The sequence below is a fragment of the Heliangelus exortis genome, chromosome 14 (assembly GCF_036169615.1).
Source record: "Heliangelus exortis chromosome 14, bHelExo1.hap1, whole genome shotgun sequence".
Taxonomy (NCBI): Eukaryota; Metazoa; Chordata; class Aves; order Apodiformes; family Trochilidae; genus Heliangelus; species Heliangelus exortis.
In genome coordinates, this window is record NC_092435.1 from 18580031 (window position 1) to 18603004 (window position 22974).

The 22974-nt window shown below is 57.9% G+C and overlaps 2 long non-coding RNA genes across 2 annotated transcripts; both read right to left on the reverse strand.

Moving 5' to 3' along the window:
- Positions 1–10193: 10193 nt before the first annotated feature.
- Positions 10194–11616, reverse strand: LOC139802778 (uncharacterized). The gene is made up of 3 exons (XR_011728780.1): positions 11441–11616; positions 10972–11226; positions 10194–10353 (listed from the first exon to the last, which is right to left on the reverse strand). It is a non-coding gene; the product is annotated as an uncharacterized lncRNA (long non-coding RNA).
- Positions 11617–20714: 9098 nt separating this feature from the next.
- Positions 20715–22137, reverse strand: LOC139802730 (uncharacterized). Its single transcript, XR_011728768.1, has 3 exons — positions 21962–22137; positions 21493–21747; positions 20715–20874 (listed from the first exon to the last, which is right to left on the reverse strand). It is a non-coding gene; the product is annotated as an uncharacterized lncRNA (long non-coding RNA).
- Between the last annotated feature and the right edge of the window lie 837 nt (positions 22138–22974).

Here is a 22974-nt window from a genome sequence, read left to right on the forward strand (position 1 = left end):
ACTTCTGGTGGGAGCACTCAGGCAGAAGAAGTTTAACTGTTTGGCCCCTGAAGCTGTGGGAACACCAGGGTGTTTTGACACAGGTATGAAGTTCTGAAATGCAGTACAGAATCAGTAGTGTGTACAAGAAAAGAGAAGTCACTTGCCTGTGGATAATCTCGTGTTGAAGTAAAGGGCAATCAACATCATTGCGCGGAAGTCAAAGATGAGTCCTCACAGAGGTATAGTCAATGCTTCCAGTAAAAAGGGCTTTTATTACGTATGAAAACTGCTTATATACTGTTACAGTGGTCACTCCCCCCTCCACCGCACTCCAAAACTACCTGCTACAGGTCACCCGGTGCTGTTCACATGCAGCAAAAGCAAATCCTATTGGTGCAGGGCTAGAAGCCACTTGTTTTTCACTTTGTGCCTTCTCCTAATCTAACATCCAGGACAGGGTGTCCTTGTAACTCTGAACAGTCAAAACATGGGGTTGTGCATACAGCAGCGCTGCACGCCCCCGCCTTTCAGACCATCCCCCTACAGTCACCCCTTTTTGTGTTGCTTTTTCTTCCGAAGCCAGGACATTCTTTCCATGCTGGGCGATGCCAAGAACAACCAATCCCTTTCTTAGGGGAAATGCAAAGTGCAGCCTGCAGGGCGTTCTTGATGGCATTCCAGAAAGCAGCTGCCGCATGAAAGAGAGGTTGCTGCGGGCTTTTTGAAAAGGACACTTGCCATGCATTGCTCCTCCTGCCCCTAAGGGAAGGTGTCCTGCAGGCAGGGCAGGAACGGGCTCGCTGCCGCTGCCCCCATCCCCTCATTGTGTGAGAGGACAATTGCTGCCAGCGCTCAGGGCTCCCCGCAGAGCCCCCAATGATGCTGGTGCCATGCGGGGTGGGTGGGGATGAAGTGGCAGCGTGGGGACAGGAGTAGAGGGTAGAGGTGGTGGCACTGATAAGGTGGTGGTGAGAAGGTGGTGGAGGCAGATTATCCATAACCCTTCCCAGGAAGCCAATGAGAGCAATGTTGTGTTTGGGGTGGTGAGAAGCAATGTTCTTCATGGAATGGTGGAGCTCAAAGGCTTTTCCTCAGTGTCCAGGTCTCTTGCAGAGATACTCTGCACCTATACCAGTTGAATATATATTTCTGAACTGAAAACCAGTAAAATAGAACTTTACAATAATTTTTATTTGATGCTCTTTGTAATCTTCCACCACACTGGAACCTCTTCAATTTGCTGTGCAAGTCTTGAACACTAAAAACACCACAGGGTGCCTCATGACTGCTCAGTACTGTAATGGGCCCCATGGTGCCAGTGGGACTGGGTCCATGATCCTCAGCTACTGACAGGGGACTGAAAAAAAAAAAAAAAAAAAATCTCTTTAGAAGTTAAAGCCAAAACAAAGCCCCAAATTATCTTGAAGTATTGATTGGTTCCATTGGTCCATTACTGACAAAGCCTCACCAGAGACTTGTTAGAGAAGGTCACTGGAGGCCATGATTGCAGGGAGGAAAAGGTTCTGTAAATTGGCTCCAAAGCCACAGTTATTTATTTATATATTTATTTGTCTATGTATTTTATTTATTTAGATTATGGATCAATCAGGCCACACTCTGAGCCCCAGGCAGTGGGAAGTTCTGACCTCATCTCTCACTTGTGGGTCAGGATTCTTCCTGGGGTCAGTGGGGTGTGAAGATGAGCAATAAAAACTGTAGGAAAAATGTACAACACCCCCAACTACCCCATGAGAGGGCAAGGAGCAAACCAAGTGCAGAGCCTCAGCACCAACTTCTGCCTGGTGGTGGTGATACACTGACTATTTCTAAAGTTACCTTTCCAGACACAGACTGTCCAGACAAAGGCCATTCCCATTCCTCTTTGTTCATCCATTCCCCTACTCTTCGTTCATTCAGATGCCTCTCCCCTGGGTGCTGCTTTGAGCTGCAGGTTGTTCAAAGCTCGCCTGTCTTTCAGCAGCCTGATTGTCTCTTTAGCCACCTCTGTCATGATGATCTCGTCTCTCTTTTCCCATCAGTCTCTCTAAAGCCTTTCTCATCAGATTCTTCTTCACTTTCTCTGTTGGACTTTTCTTGGCTGGCACAAAAGAAAACTCCTGCTGTGCCCGTGTGCAGTCAGTTCTCTAAGGAGAGCAGGTGGGAGGTGGTGCAGTGGAGCTGTAACCTCCAGCTGCAGAGAGGAAAGGAGCAGGGATTATGCAAGGAGCAGGGATGGAAGTCCCAGATGGAACATGAAAGGAATGGTAGGGCTGGGGATGTGAGAAGTAAAGTTGCCCACACAGTGTCAGCCCTCAGGGAACATCTATCACCTCTTCTCTAAACTGAAAATAGTGAGATGATCTTTTAAAATATTAAAGGAGAACAAAACAAGAAACAAACAAACAAAAAAAACCCAACCCAGAAATAGTTTTCATTAATCACAGTATGAAACATTCTTCCTTAACTGCAGTGGGAAAACCTCTCCAATTAGCTGTACAAGTCTTGAAGATGCGAAGAATATCCCATGGAGAGCCATGGCCCTTTAGTGCTCTCTGTATTTCAAGGAGCCCCAGGGTGTGTTTGGTGCTGAGTCCATGATCCTCAGGTGCTGGGAGATGAATGAACAAACTGCTCCAGAAGTCAGAATGGAACCTGAAAGTACCTTGAAGCATTGATTGGCCCCACTGAGGGCCATTGCTGCCAGAGCCTCTCCGTGGCCTTTTTAAAGAAAATCACTGGAGGCCATGATTGCAGAGAGACAAAGGCTCTGTAAAGGTGGCTCTGAAGCCAAGGATTTTTCATTATTTTATTTATTAATGAAGCAGTGAGGCCAAACGCTGAACCCCAGGCAATGGGAAGGCAGAGCCCATCCCTCACTTGTAGGTCAGGACTCTTCCTGGGGACAAGGGGGTATGAAAATGAGTCATAAAAATAATCTGTAATGCATCCTGACCTGCCCAAGAAGGGGAAAGAAAGTCCAAAGTGTCAAGACAAAATGACTCCTGGTAGACCTTGGTGGTGGAGGCAGATGACATATCTAAGGGGACAAAGCTCTCTGTCCTGTTGGGTCCAGAGCCCTTGGCCACCACTCCTGCAGGCTGTCCTACACTGTCTATGCCTGCAGCTCCTTCTTTAAACTGCTTTAAACAGGCTTTAAACTTAGGGCCCTGCAGGGAAGGATTTCTGCCCTTTGCCCAACACCCAAATCAACAAGCAACAATCAGACTCAAGAGATTGAAATCACCTGTTGTATCAGAGTCCTGCTTTTTGCTTCCTCTCAGATGCCCCAAAATGACCTTCATGAAAAATTGCTGCAGGAAGGAGCCCCAGCCCCACACAGAGGAGCTGTGAGGAAGGACAACCTGGGAGGTAGCAGGGGCTATTGTCCCCCCCACACCAGGATTTTCCCATCCCCACCCCCAGGCCACGGTCCGTGCCCAGCTGCACGGCATCAGCCCGAGTGCCTGGCACAGCTGCTCATGGCTGGGGCAGCTGCGGGGCTCAGCCAGGACACTGCGTGCTCAGGGGCTGCACAGAGAGGAGTTGGGCACCAACAGTTCCTATTGTTATAAATGACCGAGACTCAATATTCTGTTACTGGTTTAATTTAATTAATAAAATTGCAATAAGCAAAACAGCGCTGGGTGCGTGGGCAGTCTCCGCTCCACTCACACGCACGCACTTAAAGCTCTGGAATTACCTTTTATCGCTTACAAGTCTCTGCATACTCAAAAGGAGGTGGGTTTACATACGTATTCATAGGATTACATCATGCCATTATAATATTCATCATAGGCAGAGTCTGGGCGGAGTCTGGTTTTGGGGGTCGTCAGGGGGTCTTTGGATGAAGTAAGAAGTCTTCCTCAAGCTTGAAGTTTTTGCCTTTCTTGGTTTCGCTGACTTCATTATATTGCTACAAGGTGATATCAGACCCTAGCCATAACTTTCCCCTCATCTGCTGGTTGTGACATCTTTTTGTTCTTCTTGTGCAGATGTTCGCATTCCTTCGGTGCCCCGTTAGCCTTGGCAGTGCCTTGTTTTAAGAACAGGACCTACACTTTTAATTATCTCTGAGACAGAAGGTAGCCTTGTTAGGGCCTTGTTTTGTTCACACTGTTTCAGTGGAAAAATTACATGTCTCAACTGCTTTGCTTAGCCCCACATTCACTTCTTACTCAGTTCAATTCTTTTCCTGAATTTTACTGGTTAGGAATACAAATTCATCAGCATACATTACACTCTTCTTCCTCTGCAGGACACCACCCAGAACTGCACACAAAGCTGGAGCTCCACAGCACTGCTCAGACTCAGTCTACATGAGAATCATCAAACCACAGACAGCTCTGTCTTTTTCCCCAAAGTCTCTGAGGGAAGCTGCCACTGAGCAGCCTGACTGTGACACCGCAGGGATACACAGTGTTCTGCCTCTACAATCACAGGAGTGGCGAGAAAATGGAGCCTGGACAACTCCTAGGATTCTGTGATGCGTGGAGCCCAGGATCACCCATCGGTCCCAGGATCAGAGCCCAGGTCCCATCCAACAGATTTCACCACACGCTGTACTTTCCAAACACCACATTTTATTTGGGGACCTTTTTGACCTGTTGGTAGCTATCCCGGAGGCCAGGAGGCTGCACCTCCTGCTGCTCTGACGAGACAAGGAAAGCAGCTCTGGCTCAGCTCTGCCCTGCCCAGCTGTCCCAAGCCACCTGGGCCCACACGGTGACGCTGACCCTGCCCAGCACAGCTGGAACCTCCTGTAGCCTCTTGGGCCGCTGGTGATGAATCCATTGCCAAACAGCCTCCAACAGGGTATCTTGCTTGGGTGTCTGAATCCAGCTGCTCTAGGTCTCTGTGGGAGAGTTCAAAAACTCTGCACACACCCTGGTGACCTCCTGGAAGTGACAGAAGAGGAATGCAGCAGCTGCTTCTCAGAGCTTGGGAGAGCTGGAATCAGTTGGGAGTCTCCAGATGCTGATGCAATTCCTCACCTGGAGGTGGGCTGGAAGAACTCAGCACCAGCTGATGATGCCCATGACACGCAGCAGGAACTGCTGCGAGGAGCAAAACGTTCATCATCCTCCTCAGCTGTGCCCAGGACTGCCCTGGTGTAGCTGTGCTTGGTGACGAGGCACATCATTTCAGGTGAAACACCCTCCATTTTACACTCTGCCCTGTTCCTGCAGCTTTCCAAAAAAGCCCTGAAGACAAAGCAGTGCTAGGGTTTAAAGGAGCTTTTTTGCTGAGGTAAACCCTAACTCCCTTCTGCCCTCTGCCTCCTGGCACCACCACCCTAAAGAAGGGTAACCTAATGGCTGTCCAACAAGTCGGGGCCAGGGCACTCACAGGGCTCAGCGGATGTGCAGGTAGCAGGAGAGGCCAGGACAAATGCTGTGTGCTCTGCAGGCTCTGGGTGCTGCCTGTGCAAAGGGCGTCATGGCACGGGGCTGCTTCTTCCATCTTGATTCCCACGCTGCCGTCTGCGCCAGGAGCCCTTAGGTCAGGGACAATTTCTCAACGCCATCTTCCCACCAGGACCTTCAGCCCAGCGCAGCCACTTCCTCCTGCTGGGATGACATTAGGGAGGTTTAACTGGGAGAGCCAGGGCACAGGAGAGTTCTGGGGGCGCTCGTTTGGACAGAGACAGTCGGGCACAGCCCAGGGGTGCACGTGAGGGTCTGGGGAACAGCAGCCGTGACGGGGCGGTGGTGAAAGTACCGTCAGGAAGACGGGGGCAGCAAGATTGTCCTTGACCCATCTCATCATCAGCAGAAGCACAGGCCTCGGAAGGACCATCTTGATCTCTCCAGCTCCCTCACGCTCTGCAGGACGTGCAAGGTCTGGCCTGCTAAGGCCCTGACTGAGGGATCAGGGTCGTAATCCAAGCAACTGAGGGCTGCAACAGAAAGAAAGAGAGCAGCAGTGGTGAAACCCTGCTGTCTGCACAGCCCCTCCTGTGCAAGCCCATCCCTCTCTTTACCTGACTAGGAGGAGCAGCTGGGACCAAGGGAGCAGCTGGAAGCTGCTGCTCAGGAATCCCAGGCTCCCAGACTGGGTTGGGCTGGAAGGGACCTTCTTAAGGATCGCCTAGTGCCAACCCCCCACCTCGGGCAGGGACACCTCCCACTAGGCTGGGGAGCTCCAAGCCACTGCCAGCCTGGCCATGAACACTTCCAGGGATGGGACAGTCACAGCTTCTCCCTCCCTCCTTTCCCTGCTGCAGGGGAGCCAGGAATGGCAGCACCCTGCCCAGGCTCTCTCCCCTGCCCCACCAGCACCCCTCTGACCCTACTCACCATCCCACACAAGCTCCAGCGTCCGCTTGGATTGATTCCACCCCAGGTGCCGCGCAGCAGTCCCTGTGCACAGAGCTCCCGTCAGACCTCCCCCTCCCCAGCACTGCGGCAGCACAGCCCCCGGCCCGGCCGGCTCGGCCGCACGCCCTCCTGCCCAGCACTCTGCGGGGATGGCCCCGGGCAAGTCCCCGAGGGCGCTGCTGACACTGAGCCGGGCGGCCACCAAGGCCACCGAGGCCTGGGCAGGGCAGCGGGAGGCCAGGGCCCCGCCCGGGACAGCCACAGGGCTGCTCCTGGTGCCAGGGCAGCGCTGGGGGCTGGGGCTGGGCTGCCAGAAGAGGGTCCCCCGGGGGCTGTGGCTCACCTATGAACCTGATGGCCTCCTCTCTCACGCTGGCCTGAGAGTCCCACAGGTAGTGCAGGCTGAAGCACACGTAGTCTTCCACTCTGCTCCTGTCCTGCTTCAGCTGGAGAGTGCCCGAGGTCACGTCATGGGGCTGGCAGAGACCATTCCCCGTCTGCCAGAGCAGTCCCTCTGCCCATCCCACCCCTTCCCCCCCAGGCCATTCCTTTCTGCCAGCCAGGAGCCCCGGGGGGCTGAGGTGCAGCCAGAGCCGCAGGCAGAGGGGGCCTGGGGGTACTGTGACCCCCTCCGTGCTGCTGCCAGGGCCCAGGTGGGCCGGGGGCTCCTGCAGCACCCAGGGGCTGGGGGGAAGAGGGGCCTGCAGAAGAAGCCCTGGCTGTGCCTTAGGGAAAGGGGAAGGGGGACTGAGCTCCAAGCTGTGCATTCTGCTCTGGATCAGGGACAGCCAGGAACAGCTGCACATTCACACCCTGGACACATGGAGCATCCCCTGTCCAGCCCAGGCCCTGGCACCTGGCGCTTGTCCTCACCAAAGTCTCTCCAATCAGCCAGGTCTTCTTCTTCTTGATCACCCTCTTGAGCGTCCTCCAGCCCAGGAACTTGGCACAGGTGAGGAGGGCTTTGCCAGAGGCCTGCAAAACAGCAGCAGGAGGGAGCTGGCACCACAGCTCAGAGCAGGAGACCTGTCGTCCCCCTGCTCTTGGCAAGGCTGCCAGCTGTCCCCAGCTACTTCTGGGAAGAGGCAGCTGGGGACAGAGCCTGAATGCCCGGGCTTCAATGCCCGAGGCAGGGACACGGGGCAGCCACCACCTCAGCTATGGCACTCTCACAGCCAGCACAAGAGAAATGGGCAAGAGCTGCTGAGCCGCTGCTGCTGCCAGGGCTGGGGCAGAGGGAAGGAAGGGCAAAGCAGGTGCTCAGCTTTCAGCTCTCTACCTCAGCCACACTCCTGCTCTCAGCATTCATGTGCAGAAAGAGCGAGACCACAACCCCGCGTATCGCCTCCTTCATCTCTGCCTTGTCTCTGCCCACCACAGCCTTCGTCGTGTCCCCGAAGAGGCTGAGGGAGAGCTCTTGCACCTGGCTGGACTCCTGGGAGGAAAGAAGACAGTGTGACTGCAGCAACAGCCTCTCGCCACCCACGGCGACCAGAAGCATTAGCGTGGTCAGTGTGAGGGGAGATGCTCTGGGGTTGCTGGGCTCGGGGCACCTATCTAGAAGCCGAGGCCAAGGGGAAGCCATGCTGGGTGCAGAGCCCAGCAGCCCTCCCAGCAGAGCCCAGGGCCGTGAGGAGGGCAGCAGCCCTGCCCGAGTGCTGCCCGTGGGGCTGGGCTGGAGGGCAGCTGTCCTTGTCCCTTGCCCCTCTGCGGGGTCAGGTCCCACAGCAGCCTTACATCACCAAAGAGGGGTGGGAGCTTCTGTGCCAGCAGCAGAGCGACGGGGCTGGCCTCTTTCCGCTTCAGCTGACCCATCATGGTCTGGAAGAAGACCAAGGCCTCCATCCTGACGTCCGTGGATGGATCCTTCAGGCACCTCAGGATCCTGTCCAGCAGAGATCTGCCCCGCATTTCTCTTGCCTGGAGGAAACAGAGAATTTCTGTGAGGATGGAGCAGTGGAGGAGCAGCCTGGCACAAACGCCCCGTGTGCTGAGCACCAGCCTCCCCCCCGGCTTCCCGGCAGGCGCTGCGCATGCCGATGGGGATGAAGGAGAGAGCAGGACAGCAAAGGCTCTGTGGCCCCTGCTCGGCCACCCCTCTCTCTCCGCTGACAGCCACCTCCTTCCTCTCAGCCAGGCCCAAGCCAGCGCGTTACCCGTGCCCCAGCCCCAGGCTGCCAACGCGGCTCCGCCTGACTCCACCTCGCTCACCATCTGCGGATCTCCTGACAGTGTCACCAAGCCCCCGAGTGCCCGCAGACGGATTGTCTGACTGCCATGGCTCAGGTAGGCGTGGAGGAGGCGCAGGTCACTCCAATCCTTTCCCAGGCCCTGGCAGCCCAGCAGCTGAAAGAACAACAGCGGTGAGAGACGGGCAGAGCTGCAGGACCCTGGCACTCTGCAGCTCCTGGGGCCTGGGGGCTGACACAGCCCCTCTGGGGGGGGGCAGCCCTGCCTGTGGACACGTGGGGGTGCTGAGCACTGCCCCAGCAGGAAGGGCTGGATGGAGGCCCCAGGGACTGACTGGCAGCAGAGCCCTCTGTCCCAGCTCCAGGGACTGTCAGCCCACCCGGCGGCACCCGCCTGGGCCAGAGGGAAGGCTTCAGGAGCGTCTGGCAGAGGCACTGCTTCTCACCAGGCTTACCTCAGTGTAGAAAGTCATGGCATAGTTCATCTGCCATTCCCTCCTCTGAGCAAGGATCTCCTTCATGTGCTGGAACAGTAAGGCTTGCTGCTCAGCTGGGCTCTTCCTCATCTCTCTGGGCAGGGCAAGAAAAGCAGTGCTGGCAGTGAGCAGGGCAGGCAAAGCCTCGCTGGGATTGCCCTGCCCAGCCCAGCCAGGATAGCCCAGGCCAGGACACGCCTTTGCCCCCAGCCACAGCCTCCACACCACTTGCTGACAGTGCCCTGCTCTCTCCCCAGGCAGGGAGCACCCCTTGCCACTCGGATCGCTCCTGCGGCTGCAGCCCGGGGCCTGGGTGCCTGGGGACTTCTCTGCCCCCGGGGATGGGGCTGCAGAGGCACCGCTGGCTACAAAGGGCTCTCACCTGGCCAGCAATCTGACTCCTCTCTCCAGGGTCTCCGCTCGCAGCATCATGTCCCAGCCGCCCTCCTTCTGGATGTTCTGGACATGCCCTTCACAGCCAGCAGCGTGCAGCAGAACTTTAATGCCCTCCACTGCCAACCTGCGTGCAGAGCAAGGTCTAGTTACACACAGAGCAGGGGCCCTGGCCCAGGGCCCAGGGGGATGGCAGGAGAAGGGGATGGCGCACCCCAAAGGGCCGGGTTGATCAGCCCCAGGCTGCTCCTGCTCCAGCATCACTGCAGCCAGGGAAAGCTTGTAGAGCAGGGTCATGAGGAGCCTGGGGAAGAGCCCTTCCAGGATCCCCCGACAGCGGGGCCGCTGGCTGAGCCTGTACAGAACCTGGCTTGCCTGCAGAAAGACACAGGGACAGCTCTCAGTGCAAGGAAGCTGCTGTGGCGTATTTGTCCTTGGGGAGCTCAAGGGGCAGCCTTGGGGGGCTGGAACAAGGGGGCTGGTGCAGGGCAGGTCCCTGCTGGCCCCCAGGGGCTGTGTCCACAAGTGCTGGAGGAGGGGGCTGTCGGGGGCAGGCAGGGGGGGCTGCGTCTCTTTTCCTGGGGAGCCATGAACAGCCCTGAAGGTGAGCAAGGCCTGCTCTGGTCACTCACAGATGGGATAGCACAGTTTGGTCTCCAGCCCTGGATCACACTGAGCAGCCTGTCAAGGATTGTCTCAGAAGTGCTGGGCAGGGACAGCAGCGTCTCCCACATGGCCAGCGCAGCACTGCAAGCCAGAACACTCTGTTAGCAGGGCTGCCTTGCCCACTGTGCTGTGCCTGGGCTATAGAGCAAGTCCCCAGGGCTCTTGGGGCTCATACTTGTCACAGGAGGGACTGATCCTCAACAGGCTCCTAACTGTTGCCTCGGGGCAGCACTCGCTCAGCAGCCCAAGCACCGATCTCAGGACGAACTGCCCTGGTTCCGTGCACACCTCCTCCACGTTTCTGTGGATGCACCTCAAGAGTTTTTCTGCCTGGAGGGAACAGAGGGGAGGATGGTGCTGCCACTGGGCTGCAACCATCCCCTCAGATGCCACACACAGGGAGGGAGGGGCCCCTCCCAGCAGCCCAAGGCCCCGGCTCCCTGGCCAGGTCCTGGTGCTCCAGTCCCAAAGATGCAGCACAGAGCTTGGGCCAGCTCCCTCCCTCCTTCCCAAGCTGCAGCTGGAAGATTTTGCCCATTGTCCTTTCAGTCCATGGAGTGGAGGTGCCAACACAAGGACTGACACCAGAGATACCCACAGAGTATCCAGGACAGTATCCATCCTGTGTCCCCGGTGACACAGGGTGTCAGGGGAACTGGAGCTTGTCTGGACCAGAGGCTCCCTTACCCTGGGACTGATAGCCACGGCTTCCTGGGAACAGCAGCAAAGCCTGGCTCTGCCTTCCTGTCCCTGGGGTCCCTCCCAGCCTCGGGGAAGAATCCCCACACCAATCTGTCATGGCCAGGAGGTGGCCAGAGCCCCTTCCCACTGCAGCCTCTGCTCCTTTCTGTGCCTCTGTACCCCTCGGGGTGCAGAGGGCTTCGGGGGAGAAGCCTCCCTGGGGGGTTTGCACGGGGGAAACTGTGACCTGCTCTGGAAATGCCAGACCTGCGAGACATCCTGCAGACTCACGAGGGTGGAGGGGCAAAGGTTGGCTATCAGAACTCTCAGACGGTCCTTGTCCTGCTCCTGCAACAAGAGAAGGTTATGGGGAGCATAACTCCAGCATAACATACGCTGGAGCAGGCACAAGGCAGGTGACAGTCTCTGTAGGTACCTCTCCTAACTCTTCTAGAGCATCCGCACACGTCTCCTGGCCCTTTGCAGCTGAACACCGAACGATGGTGGCATCAGGATTGGAATCTAACAAAGCAAGGGAGGAGGGGGAGCTGAAGGTGCTGGCAGGACTAACTGAAGGGCCCTACCTAGCACCCAGCCCCGTGCCAGCTCCCGAGGACAGAGCCAGCCCTGGGCGGGGGGGCCCAAAGAGGGGACTGGCAGGGATCAGGCCGGGGATGTGCCCAGCAGCCACTGCCATGCAGGAGCACAGCAAAGCAGCCAAAGGCCCCTCGCTCACCTCTTTCCAGCAGCTGGGCCATCTTCTTTGGGATGGGGAGACCGCTCTCGTCCACCTCATCCTCCACCCAGGCCAGCCGGGGCCGGCTCAGGGACTTCTGCTCAGTCCTGAGGAAGGAGGAGAGGCCATGGGGGGTGGGCATGGGGGTGGCAGAGCTGCTGGCCCCAAGGCTGCACGGCCTGCGGGGAGAGCCTGTGGGGCGACGGGGGCTGCGTGGGGGCAGGGAGATGTCTGGGACGGGTTCTGCACAGGGCAGGGAATCTCCCGGGGATGGAGGCTCCTGGGCAGCCTCTGAAGAACCACAGCCCTCAGGGGCTGGGCAGAAGCTCCCGATGGACAAACCACAAAGGCCTTTCATGAGCCCTCACATTTGACCCCACGGTGCCCACCCAGCCCCAGCCCCTGGCTCTTACCTCTCCTGGGGACTGAGCAGCCTCTGGGGATTGCCATGGTCCTCTGGGGAACCACAGCGGCTTTCGCAAGATACAAGAACACCAGACATGGCTCAGGGCTCCTAGGCAGCTCTCTGCTCCTGTCTGATCCTATCACTGTCCTCTTGGACACTGAGCCAGGGCCACCCCAGCACTAGGAAGGGACCCGGGGTCCAGCGGTGTCACCAATGATGTAACAAAGGTCCCATTGTCACCTGGCAACCGGGCCAGGTGTGTACGGCCAGGCACTGGAACCAGCACCACACCCCGGTCTGACACGCGCAGGCACCGTAAATCACCTTTTCAGCAGCCAGCTCTCTCAGCTACTCAGTACCTTTTTTCCAGAGCGGTCCACTTGGCCACTGCCTCCATCTCTGGCCAGCTTTCCCAGCTCTCTGCCTTCTCTATTATTTCAGGAGATTGCACCATCGTCCCAACACCAAAGCAAGCAGGTGACAAGTGTCTCACCTTCATGCCAGCCAGAGTCCTTTGTACTTAAATTTCACAAGTCCTTCAGAAAAAAGGATTGAGTTTCTCTGACTCCAGTTCCTCCCCTTGTGATGAGGGAAGAGCGGCCTCACAAGGACTTGCTGCTCAAGCTTTTACAGAAGACTCTCTCCTCACCCTTTGGAGAGGATTTGCTCTCTCACCTTCATCGGAGCTCTCCCCCGCATGCTCCATCTTTGCTGTGCCTTCAGTAGCACAGGGCTCAGCTGCCTTTCCTCACTGCCTGACCACAGGGGCAACCTGTGGGGAATTGGTCCCAAACCCCCACTCCCTGTCCCCCTGTGTCAGGAGGGGGAAGCAGCACTGCTTGTTGCAGGCTCTGACAGAACTGGGACCTGGGCCACTACTGGCCAAGGGACAGCAGGAAAAGCCACTGACAAAGCTGGAGTGGAGGCCACACTTGTGCTGGAATTCTCACACCTGCATCTATGCCTACTGATAATAGGCCAACAAATTGACAATAATTAACACATAGAAAGAGGGACAGCCACTTCCAAAACCTCCCAAATCTGATGGACTCAGCTTGGCATGAAGGGAGGATGTGTCGTTTCTCAGTAAAAAAGAGATCAAAACCAAACCGTAAGTCAGTTCAGTAGGGATTGCCACAGGTAACCTGGTAGAGCCACTGCCCAGCTTACTGCAGAACAGAGCAGTGGGGTCAGACAACACAAAGCCAGTGCCCTTTGCCCAGCACCCCCAGTCAAGAAGAAACAAACAGACTAAAGAGCTTTACAGAACAAATTGTATCCTATAGAGCAAGCTGGGCAACAATGAGGATGAGCCTTTATTACCCAGGCTGCCCCAGCACCTCACCTTAAGCACAGGGGACATGCACAACCCTGCTTACAGGATTGGCTGGGTCCCACTATCTCTTTTAGGGAAAACGAGAGCAACTGTCCCCTGGTTAGACCCCCCACTTTCTTCTGAGGGGAAGAGGAAAAAGGGAATGAGGGAGAGAGACTTAAAGGTTGGAGGAAAAGCAGTAGCACAAATTTCATGAAGAAGGAATAGGGAGAGTGAATTACAAAGATGTACAACACAGATAAATATGGAAACTGCCTCCTCAGTTGGTAATCCTGGCTCCACCACACTTGTCCCCCACTGGACTCAGCAGCAGAGAGGAGGGCTGCCCAAGTGACAGACCCCAACAGCCTTACAGCAACCAAACTGGTCCTGACTGGCAAGGCAGAAGACCACCTGTCTCCATGAACTCTGTTCTTCTACAGCACAGAAACAAGAAAGAGCGGCAGCAGCAGCAGCACAGCATGCAGCACGAAACAAACAGGCCCCAACCCAGCCAACACACCAGCCAGAAAAGCCACCAGGGGATTCTTTTCAGACCCGTTTCATACAGAGCACCATGGGAAGGAATACTGGCATTAGCCCACTTGGGTCGCCTGAACCTTCCTCTCCACCCCAGGGGCACAGCTGCTCCCCATTCTCACTGCCACGTCAGCACCTGACACTGCCCTGTCCCAGGCACCTTTTTCTCCTGCTCCTCTCAGACCAGGACACTCCTGGAGATCCAACGAGCCCAGTGAAGCTCCAGGCTCTAACCTGCACCCAAGATAAACACTGCCCTCCTCTCTAAATAATAACCCTTCCATTTCCACCCTCCAAACACAGTGTTTCTTGCTCGTGGCCGGGGCTGCTGCGGGGCTCCGACACGGAGGGGACTCAGCCAGGACACTGCGTGCTCAGGGGCTGCACAGAGAGGAGTTGGGCACCAACAGTTCCTATTGTTATAAATGACCGAGAATCAATATTCTGTTACTGGTTTAATTTAATTAATAAAATTGCAATAAGCAAAACAGCGCTGGGTGCGTGGGCAGTCTCCGCTCCACTCACACGCACGCACTTAAAGCTCTGGAATTACCTTTTATTGCTTACAAGTCTCTGCATACTCAAAAGGAGGTGGGTTTACATACGTATTCATCATAGGCAGAGTCTGGGCGGAGTCTGGTTTTGGGGGTCGTCAGGGGGTCTTTGGATGAAGTAAGAAGTCTTCCTCAAGCTTGAAGTTTTTGCCTTTCTTGGTTTCGCTGACTTCATTATATTGCTACAAGGTGATATCAGACCCTAGCCATAACTTTCCCCTCATCTGCTGGTTGTGACATCTTTTTGTTCTTCTTGTGCAGATGTTCGCATTCCTTCGGTGCCCCGTTAGCCTTGGCAGTGCCTTGTTTTAAGAACAGGACCTACACTTTTAATTATCTCTGAGACAGAAGGTAGCCTTGTTAGGGCCTTGTTTTGTTCACACTGTTTCAGTGGAAAAATTACATGTCTCAACTGCTTTGCTTAGCCCCACATTCACTTCTTACTCAGTTCAATTCTTTTCCTGAATTTTACTGGTTAGGAATACAAATTCATCAGCATACATTACACTCTTCTTCCTCTGCAGGACACCACCCAGAACTGCACACAAAGCTGGAGCTCCACAGCACTGCTCAGACTCAGTCTACCTGAGAATCATCAAACCACAGACAGCTCTGTCTTTTTCCCCAAAGTCTCTGAGGGAAGCTGCCACTGAGCAGCCTGACTGTGACACCGCAGGGATACACAGTGTTCTGCCTCTACAATCACAGGAGTGGCGAGAAAATGGAGCCTGGACAACTCCTAGGATTCTGTGATGCGTGGAGCCCAGGATCACCCATCGGTCCCAGGATCAGAGCCCAGGTCCCATCCAACAGATTTCACCACACGCTGTACTTTCCAAACACCATATTTTATTTGGGGACCTTTTTGACCTGTTGGTAGCTGCACCTCCTGCTGCTCTGACGAGACAAGGAAAGCAGCTCTGGCTCAGCTCTGCCCTGCCCAGCTGTCCCAAGCCACCTGGGCCCACACGGTGACGCTGACCCTGCCCAGCACAGCTGGAACCTCCTGTAGCCTCTTGGGCCGCTGGTGATGAATCCATTGCCAAACAGCCTCCAACAGGGTATCTTGCTTGGGTGTCTGAATCCAGCTGCTCTAGGTCTCTGTGGGAGAGTTCAAAAACTCTGCAGACACCCTGGTGACCTCCTGGAAGTGACAGAAGAGGAATGCAGCAGCTGCTTCTCAGAGCTTGGGAGAGCTGGAATCAGTTGGGAGTCTCCAGATGCTGATGCAATTCCTCACCTGGAGGTGGGCTGGAAGAACTCAGCACCAGCTGATGATGCCCATGACACGCAGCAGGAACTGCTGCGAGGAGCAAAACGTTCATCATCCTCCTCAGCTGTGCCCAGGACTGCCCTGGTGTAGCTGTGCTTGGTGACGAGGCACATCATTTCAGGTGAAACACCCTCCATTTTACACTCTGCCCTGTTCCTGCAGCTTTCCAAAAAAGCCCTGAAGACAAAGCAGTGCTAGGGTTTAAAGGAGCTTTTTTGCTGAGGTAAACCCTAACTCCCTTCTGCCCTCTGCCTCCTGGCACCACCACCCTAAAGAAGGGTAACCTAATGGCTGTCCAACAAGTCGGGGCCAGGGCACTCACAGGGCTCAGCGGATGTGCAGGTAGCAGGAGAGGCCAGGACAAATGCTGTGTGCTCTGCAGGCTCTGGGTGCTGCCTGTGCAAAGGGCGTCATGGCACGGGGCTGCTTCTTCCATCTTGATTCCCACGCTGCCGTCTGCGCCAGGAGCCCTTAGGTCAGGGACAATTTCTCAACGCCATCTTCCCACCAGGACCTTCGGCCCAGCGCAGCCACTTCCTCCTGCTGGGATGACATTAGGGAGGTTTAACTGGGAGAGCCAGGGCACAGGAGAGTTCTGGGGGCGCTCGTTTGGACAGAGACAGTCGGGCACAGCCCAGGGGTGCACGTGAGGGTCTGGGGAACAGCAGCCGTGACGGGGCGGTGGTGAAAGTACCGTCAGGAAGACGGGGGCAGCAAGATTGTCCTTGACCCATCTCATCATCAGCAGAAGCACAGGCCTCGGAAGGACCATCTTGATCTCTCCAGCTCCCTCACGCTCTGCAGGACGTGCAAGGTCTGGCCTGCTAAGGCCCTGACTGAGGGATCAGGGTCGTAATCCAAGCAACTGAGGGCTGCAACAGAAAGAAAGAGAGCAGCAGTGGTGAAACCCTGCTGTCTGCACAGCCCCTCCTGTGCAAGCCCATCCCTCTCTTTACCTGACTAGGAGGAGCAGCTGGGACCAAGGGAGCAGCTGGAAGCTGCTGCTCAGGAATCCCAGGCTCCCAGACTGGGTTGGGCTGGAAGGGACCTTCTTAAGGATCGCCTAGTGCCAACCCCCCACCTCGGGCAGGGACACCTCCCACTAGGCTGGGGAGCTCCAAGCCACTGCCAGCCTGGCCATGAACACTTCCAGGGATGGGACAGTCACAGCTTCTCCCTCCCTCCTTTCCCTGCTGCAGGGGAGCCAGGAATGGCAGCACCCTGCCCAGGCTCTCTCCCCTGCCCCACCAGCACCCCTCTGACCCTACTCACCATCCCACACAAGCTCCAGCGTCCGCTTGGATTGATTCCACCCCAGGTGCCGCGCAGCAGTCCCTGTGCACAGAGCTCCCGTCAGACCTCCCCCTCCCCAGCACTGCGGCAGCACAGCCCCCGGCCCGGCCGGCTCGGCCGCACGCCCTCCTGCCCAGCACTCTGCGGGGATGGCCCCGGGCAAGTCCCCGAGGGCGCTGCTGACACTGAGCCGGGCGGCCACCAAGGCCACCGAGGCCTGGGCAGGGCAGCGGGAGGCCAGGGCCCCGCCCGGGACAGCCACAGGGCTGCTCCTGGTGCCAGGGCAGCGCTGGGGGCTGGGGCTGGGCTGCCAGAAGAGGGTCCCCCGGGGGCTGTGGCTCACCTATGAACCTGATGGCCTCCTCTCTCACGCTGGCCTGAGAGTCCCACAGGTAGTGCAGGCTGAAGCACACGTAGTCTTCCACTCTGCTCCTGTCCTGCTTCAGCTGGAGAGTGCCCGAGGTCATGTCATGGGGCTGGCAGAGACCATTCCCCGTCTGCCAGAGCAATCCCTCTGCCCATCCCACCCCTTCCCCCCCAGGCCATTCCTTTCTGCCAGCCAGGAGCCCCGGGGGGCTGAGGTGCAGCCAGAGCCGCAGGCAGAGGGGGCCTGGGGGTACTGTGACCCCCTCCGTGCTGCTGCCAGGGCCCAGGTGGGCCGGGGGCTCCTGCAGCACCCAGGGGCTGGGGGGAAGAGGGGCCTGCAGAAGAAGCCCTGGCTGTGCCTTAGGGAAAGGGGAAGGGGGACTGAGCTCCAAGCTGTGCATTCTGCTCTGGATCAGGGACAGCCAGGAACAGCTGCACATTCACACCCTGGACACATGGAGCATCCCCTGTCCAGCCCAGGCCCTGGCACCTGGCGCTTGTCCTCACCAAAGTCTCTCCAATCAGCCAGGTCTTCTTCTTCTTGATCACCCTCTTGAGCGTCCTCCAGCCCAGGAACTTGGCACAGGTGAGGAGGGCTTTGCCAGAGGCCTGCAAAACAGCAGCAGGAGGGAGCTGGCACCACAGCTCAGAGCAGGAGACCTGTCGTCCCCCTGCTCTTGGCAAGGCTGCCAGCTGTCCCCAGCTACTTCTGGGAAGAGGCAGCTGGGGACAGAGCCTGAATGCCCGGGCTTCAATGCCCGAGGCAGGGACACGGGGCAGCCACCACCTCAGCTATGGCACTCTCACAGCCAGCACAAGAGAAATGGGCAAGAGCTGCTGAGCCGCTGCTGCTGCCAGGGCTGGGGCAGAGGGAAGGAAGGGCAAAGCAGGTGCTCAGCTTTCAGCTCTCTACCTCAGCCACACTCCTGCTCTCAGCATTCATGTGCAGGAAGAGCGAGACCACAACCCCGCGTATCGCCTCCTTCATCTCTGCCTTGTCTCTGCCCACCACAGCCTTCGTCGTGTCCCCGAAGAGGCTGAGGGAGAGCTCTTGCACCTGGCTGGACTCCTGGGAGGAAAGAAGACAGTGTGACTGCAGCAACAGCCTCTCGCCACCCACGGCGACCAGAAGCATTAGCGTGGTCAGCGTGAGGGGAGATGCTCTGGGGTTGCTGGGCTCGGGGCACCTATCTAGAAGCCGAGGCCAAGGGGAAGCCATGCTGGGTGCAGAGCCCAGCAGCCCTCCCAGCAGAGCCCAGGGCCGTGAGGAGGGCAGCAGCCCTGCCCGAGTGCTGCCCGTGGGGCTGGGCTGGAGGGCAGCTGTCCTTGTCCCTTGCCCCTCTGCGGGGTCAGGTCCCACAGCAGCCTTACATCACCGAAGAGGGGTGGGAGCTTCTGTGCCAGCAGCAGAGCGACGGGGCTGGCCTCTTTCCGCTTCAGCTGACCCATCATGGTCTGGAAGAAGACCAAGGCCTCCATCCTGACGTCCGTGGATGGATCCTTCAGGCACCTCAGGATCCTGTCCAGCAGAGATCTGCCCCGCATTTCTCTTGCCTGGAGGAAACAGAGAATTTCTGTGAGGATGGAGCAGTGGAGGAGCAGCCTGGCACAAACGCCCCGTGTGCTGAGCACCAGCCTCCCCCCCGGCTTCCCGGCAGGCGCTGCGCATGCCGATGGGGATGAAGGAGAGAGCAGGACAGCAAAGGCTCTGTGGCCCCTGCTCGGCCACCCCTCTCTCTCCGCTGACAGCCACCTCCTTCCTCTCAGCCAGGCCCAAGCCAGCGCGTTACCCGTGCCCCAGCCCCAGGCTGCCAACGCGGCTCCGCCTGACTCCACCTCGCTCACCATCTGCGGATCTCCTGACAGTGTCACCAAGCCCCCGAGTGCCTGCAGACGGATTGTCTGACTGCCATGGCTCAGGTAGGCGTGGAGGAGGCGCAGGTCACTCCAATCCTTTCCCAGGCCCTGGCAGCCGAGCAGCTGAAAGAACAACAGCGGTGAGAGACGGGCAGAGCTGCAGGACCCTGGCACTCTGCAGCTCCTGGGGCCTGGGGGCTGACACAGCCCCTCTGGGGGGGGCAGCCCTGCCTGTGGACACGTGGGGGTGCTGAGCACTGCCCCAGCAGGAAGGGCTGGATGGAGGCCCCAGGGACTGACTGGCAGCAGAGCCCTCTGTCCCAGCTCCAGGGACTGTCAGCCCACCCGGCGGCACCCGCCTGGGCCAGAGGGAAGGCTTCAGGAGCGTCTGGCAGAGGCACTGCTTCTCACCAGGCTTACCTCAGTGTAGAAAGTCATGGCATAGTTCATCTGCCATTCCCTCCTCTGAGCAAGGATCTCCTTCATGTGCTGGAACAGTAAGGCTTGCTGCTCAGCTGGGCTCTTCCTCATCTCTCTGGGCAGGGCAAGAAAAGCAGTGCTGGCAGTGAGCAGGGCAGGCAAAGCCTCGCTGGGATTGCCCTGCCCAGCCCAGCCAGGATAGCCCAGGCCAGGACACGCCTTTGCCCCCAGCCACAGCCTCCACACCACTTGCTGACAGTGCCCTGCTCTCTCCCCAGGCAGGGAGCACCCCTTGCCACTCGGATCGCTCCTGCGGCTGCAGCCCGGGGCCTGGGTGCCTGGGGACTTCTCTGCCCCCGGGGATGGGGCTGCAGAGGCACCGCTGGCTACAAAGGGCTCTCACCTGGCCAGCAATCTGACTCCTCTCTCCAGGGTCTCCGCTCGCAGCATCATGTCCCAGCCGCCCTCCTTCTGGATGTTCTGGACATGCCCTTCACAGCCAGCAGCGTGCAGCAGAACTTTAATGCCCTCCACTGCCAACCTGCGTGCAGAGCAAGGTCTAGTTACACACAGAGCAGGGGCCCTGGCCCAGGGCCCAGGGGGATGGCAGGAGAAGGGGATGGCGCACCCCAAAGGGCCGGGTTGATCAGCCCCAGGCTGCTCCTGCTCCAGCATCACTGCAGCCAGGGAAAGCTTGTAGAGCAGGGTCATGAGGAGCCTGGGGAAGAGCCCTTCCAGGATCCCCCGACAGCGGGGCCGCTGGCTGAGCCTGTACAGAACCTGGCTTGCCTGCAGAAAGACACAGGGACAGCTCTCAGTGCAAGGAAGCTGCTGTGGCGTATTTGTCCTTGGGGAGCTCAAGGGGCAGCCTTGGGGGGCTGGAACAAGGGGGCTGGTGCAGGGCAGGTCCCTGCTGGCCCCCAGGGGCTGTGTCCACAAGTGCTGGAGGAGGGGGCTGTCGGGGGCAGGCAGGGGGGGCTGCGTCTCTTTTCCTGGGGAGCCATGAACAGCCCTGAAGGTGAGCAAGGCCTGCTCTGGTCACTCACAGATGGGATAGCACAGTTTGGTCTCCAGCCCTGGATCACACTGAGCAGCCTGTCAAGGATTGTCTCAGAAGTGCTGGGCAGGGACAGCAGCGTCTCCCACATGGCCAGCGCAGCACTGCAAGCCAGAACACTCTGTTAGCAGGGCTGCCTTGCCCACTGTGCTGTGCCTGGGCTATAGAGCAAGTCCCCAGGGCTCTTGGGGCTCATACTTGTCACAGGAGGGACTGATCCTCAACAGGCTCCTAACTGTTGCCTCGGGGCAGCACTCGCTCAGCAGCCCAAGCACCGATCTCAGGACGAACTGCCCTGGTTCCGTGCACACCTCCTCCACGTTTCTGTGGATGCACCTCAAGAGTTTTTCTGCCTGGAGGGAACAGAGGGGAGGATGGTGCTGCCACTGGGCTGCAACCATCCCCTCAGATGCCACACACAGGGAGGGAGGGGCCCCTCCCAGCAGCCCAAGGCCCCGGCTCCCTGGCCAGGTCCTGGTGCTCCAGTCCCAAAGATGCAGCACAGAGCTTGGGCCAGCTCCCTCCCTCCTTCCCAAGCTGCAGCTGGAAGATTTTGCCCATTGTCCTTTCAGTCCATGGAGTGGAGGTGGCAACACAAGGACTGACACCAGAGATACCCACAGAGTATCCAGGACAGTATCCATCCTGTGTCCCCGGTGACACAGGGTGTCAGGGGAACTGGAGCTTGTCTGGACCAGAGGCTCCCTTACCCTGGGACTGATAGCCACGGCTTCCTGGGAACAGCAGCAAAGCCTGGCTCTGCCTTCCTGTCCCTGGGGTCCCTCCCAGCCTCGGGGAAGAATCCCCACACCAATCTGTCATGGCCAGGAGGTGGCCAGAGCCCCTTCCCACTGCAGCCTCTGCTCCTTTCTGTGCCTCTGTACCCCTCGGGATGCAGAGGGCTTCGGGGGAGAAGCCTCCCTGGGGGGTTTGCACGGGGGAAACTGTGACCTGCTCTGGAAATGCCAGACCTGCGAGACATCCTGCAGACTCACGAGGGTGGAGGGGCAAAGGTTGGCTATCAGAACTCTCAGACGGTCCTTGTCCTGCTCCTGCAACAAGAGAAGGTTATGGGGAGCATAACTCCAGCATAACATACGCTGGAGCAGGCACAAGGCAGGTGACAGTCTCTGTAGGTACCTCTCCTAACTCTTCTAGAGCATCCGCACACGTCTCCTGGCCCTTTGCAGCTGAACACCGAACGATGGTGGCATCAGGATTGGAATCTAACAAAGCAAGGGAGGAGGGGGAGCTGAAGGTGCTGGCAGGACTAACTGAAGGGCCCTACCTAGCACCCAGCCCCGTGCCAGCTCCCGAGGACAGAGCCAGCCCTGGGCGGGGGGGCCCAAAGAGGGGACTGGCAGGGATCAGGCCGGGGATGTGCCCAGCAGCCACTGCCATGCAGGAGCACAGCAAAGCAGCCAAAGGCCCCTCACTCACCTCTTTCCAGCAGCTGGGCCATCTTCTTTGGGATGGGGAGACCGCTCTCATCCACCTCATCCTCCACCCAGGCCAGCCGGGGCCGGCTCAGGGACTTCTGCTCAGTCCTGAGGAAGGAGGAGAGGCCATGGGGGGTGGGCATGGGGGTGGCAGAGCTGCTGGCCCCAAGGCTGCACGGCCTGCGGGGAGAGCCTGTGGGGCGACGGGGGCTGCGTGGGGGCAGGGAGATGTCTGGGACGGGTTCTGCACGGGGCAGGGAATCTCCCGGGGATGGAGGCTCCTGGGCAGCCTCTGAAGAACCACAGCCCTCAGGGGCTGGGCAGAAGCTCCCGATGGACAAACCACAAAGGCCTTTCATGAGCCCTCACATTTGACCCCACGGTGCCCACCCAGCCCCAGCCCCTGGCTCTTACCTCTCCTGGGGACTGAGCAGCCTCTGGGGATTGCCATGGTCCTCTGGGGAACCACAGCGGCTTTCGCAAGATACAAGAACACCAGACATGGCTCAGGGCTCCTAGGCAGCTCTCTGCTCCTGTCTGATCCTATCACTGTCCTCTTGGACACTGAGCCAGGGCCACCCCAGCACTAGGAAGGGACCCGGGGTCCAGCGGTGTCACCAATGATGTAACAAAGGTCCCATTGTCACCTGGCAACCGGGCCAGGTGTGTACGGCCAGGCACTGGAACCAGCACCACACCCCGGTCTGACACGCGCAGGCACCGTAAATCACCTTTTCAGCAGCCAGCTCTCTCAGCTACTCAGTACCTTTTTTCCAGAGCGGTCCACTTGGCCACTGCCTCCATCTCTGGCCAGCTTTCCCAGCTCTCTGCCTTCTCTATTATTTCAGGAGATTGCACCATCGTCCCAACACCAAAGCAAGCAGGTGACAAGTGTCTCACCTTCATGCCAGCCAGAGTCCTTTGTACTTAAATTTCACAAGTCCTTCAGAAAAAAGGATTGAGTTTCTCTGACTCCAGTTCCTCCCCTTGTGATGAGGGAAGAGCGGCCTCACA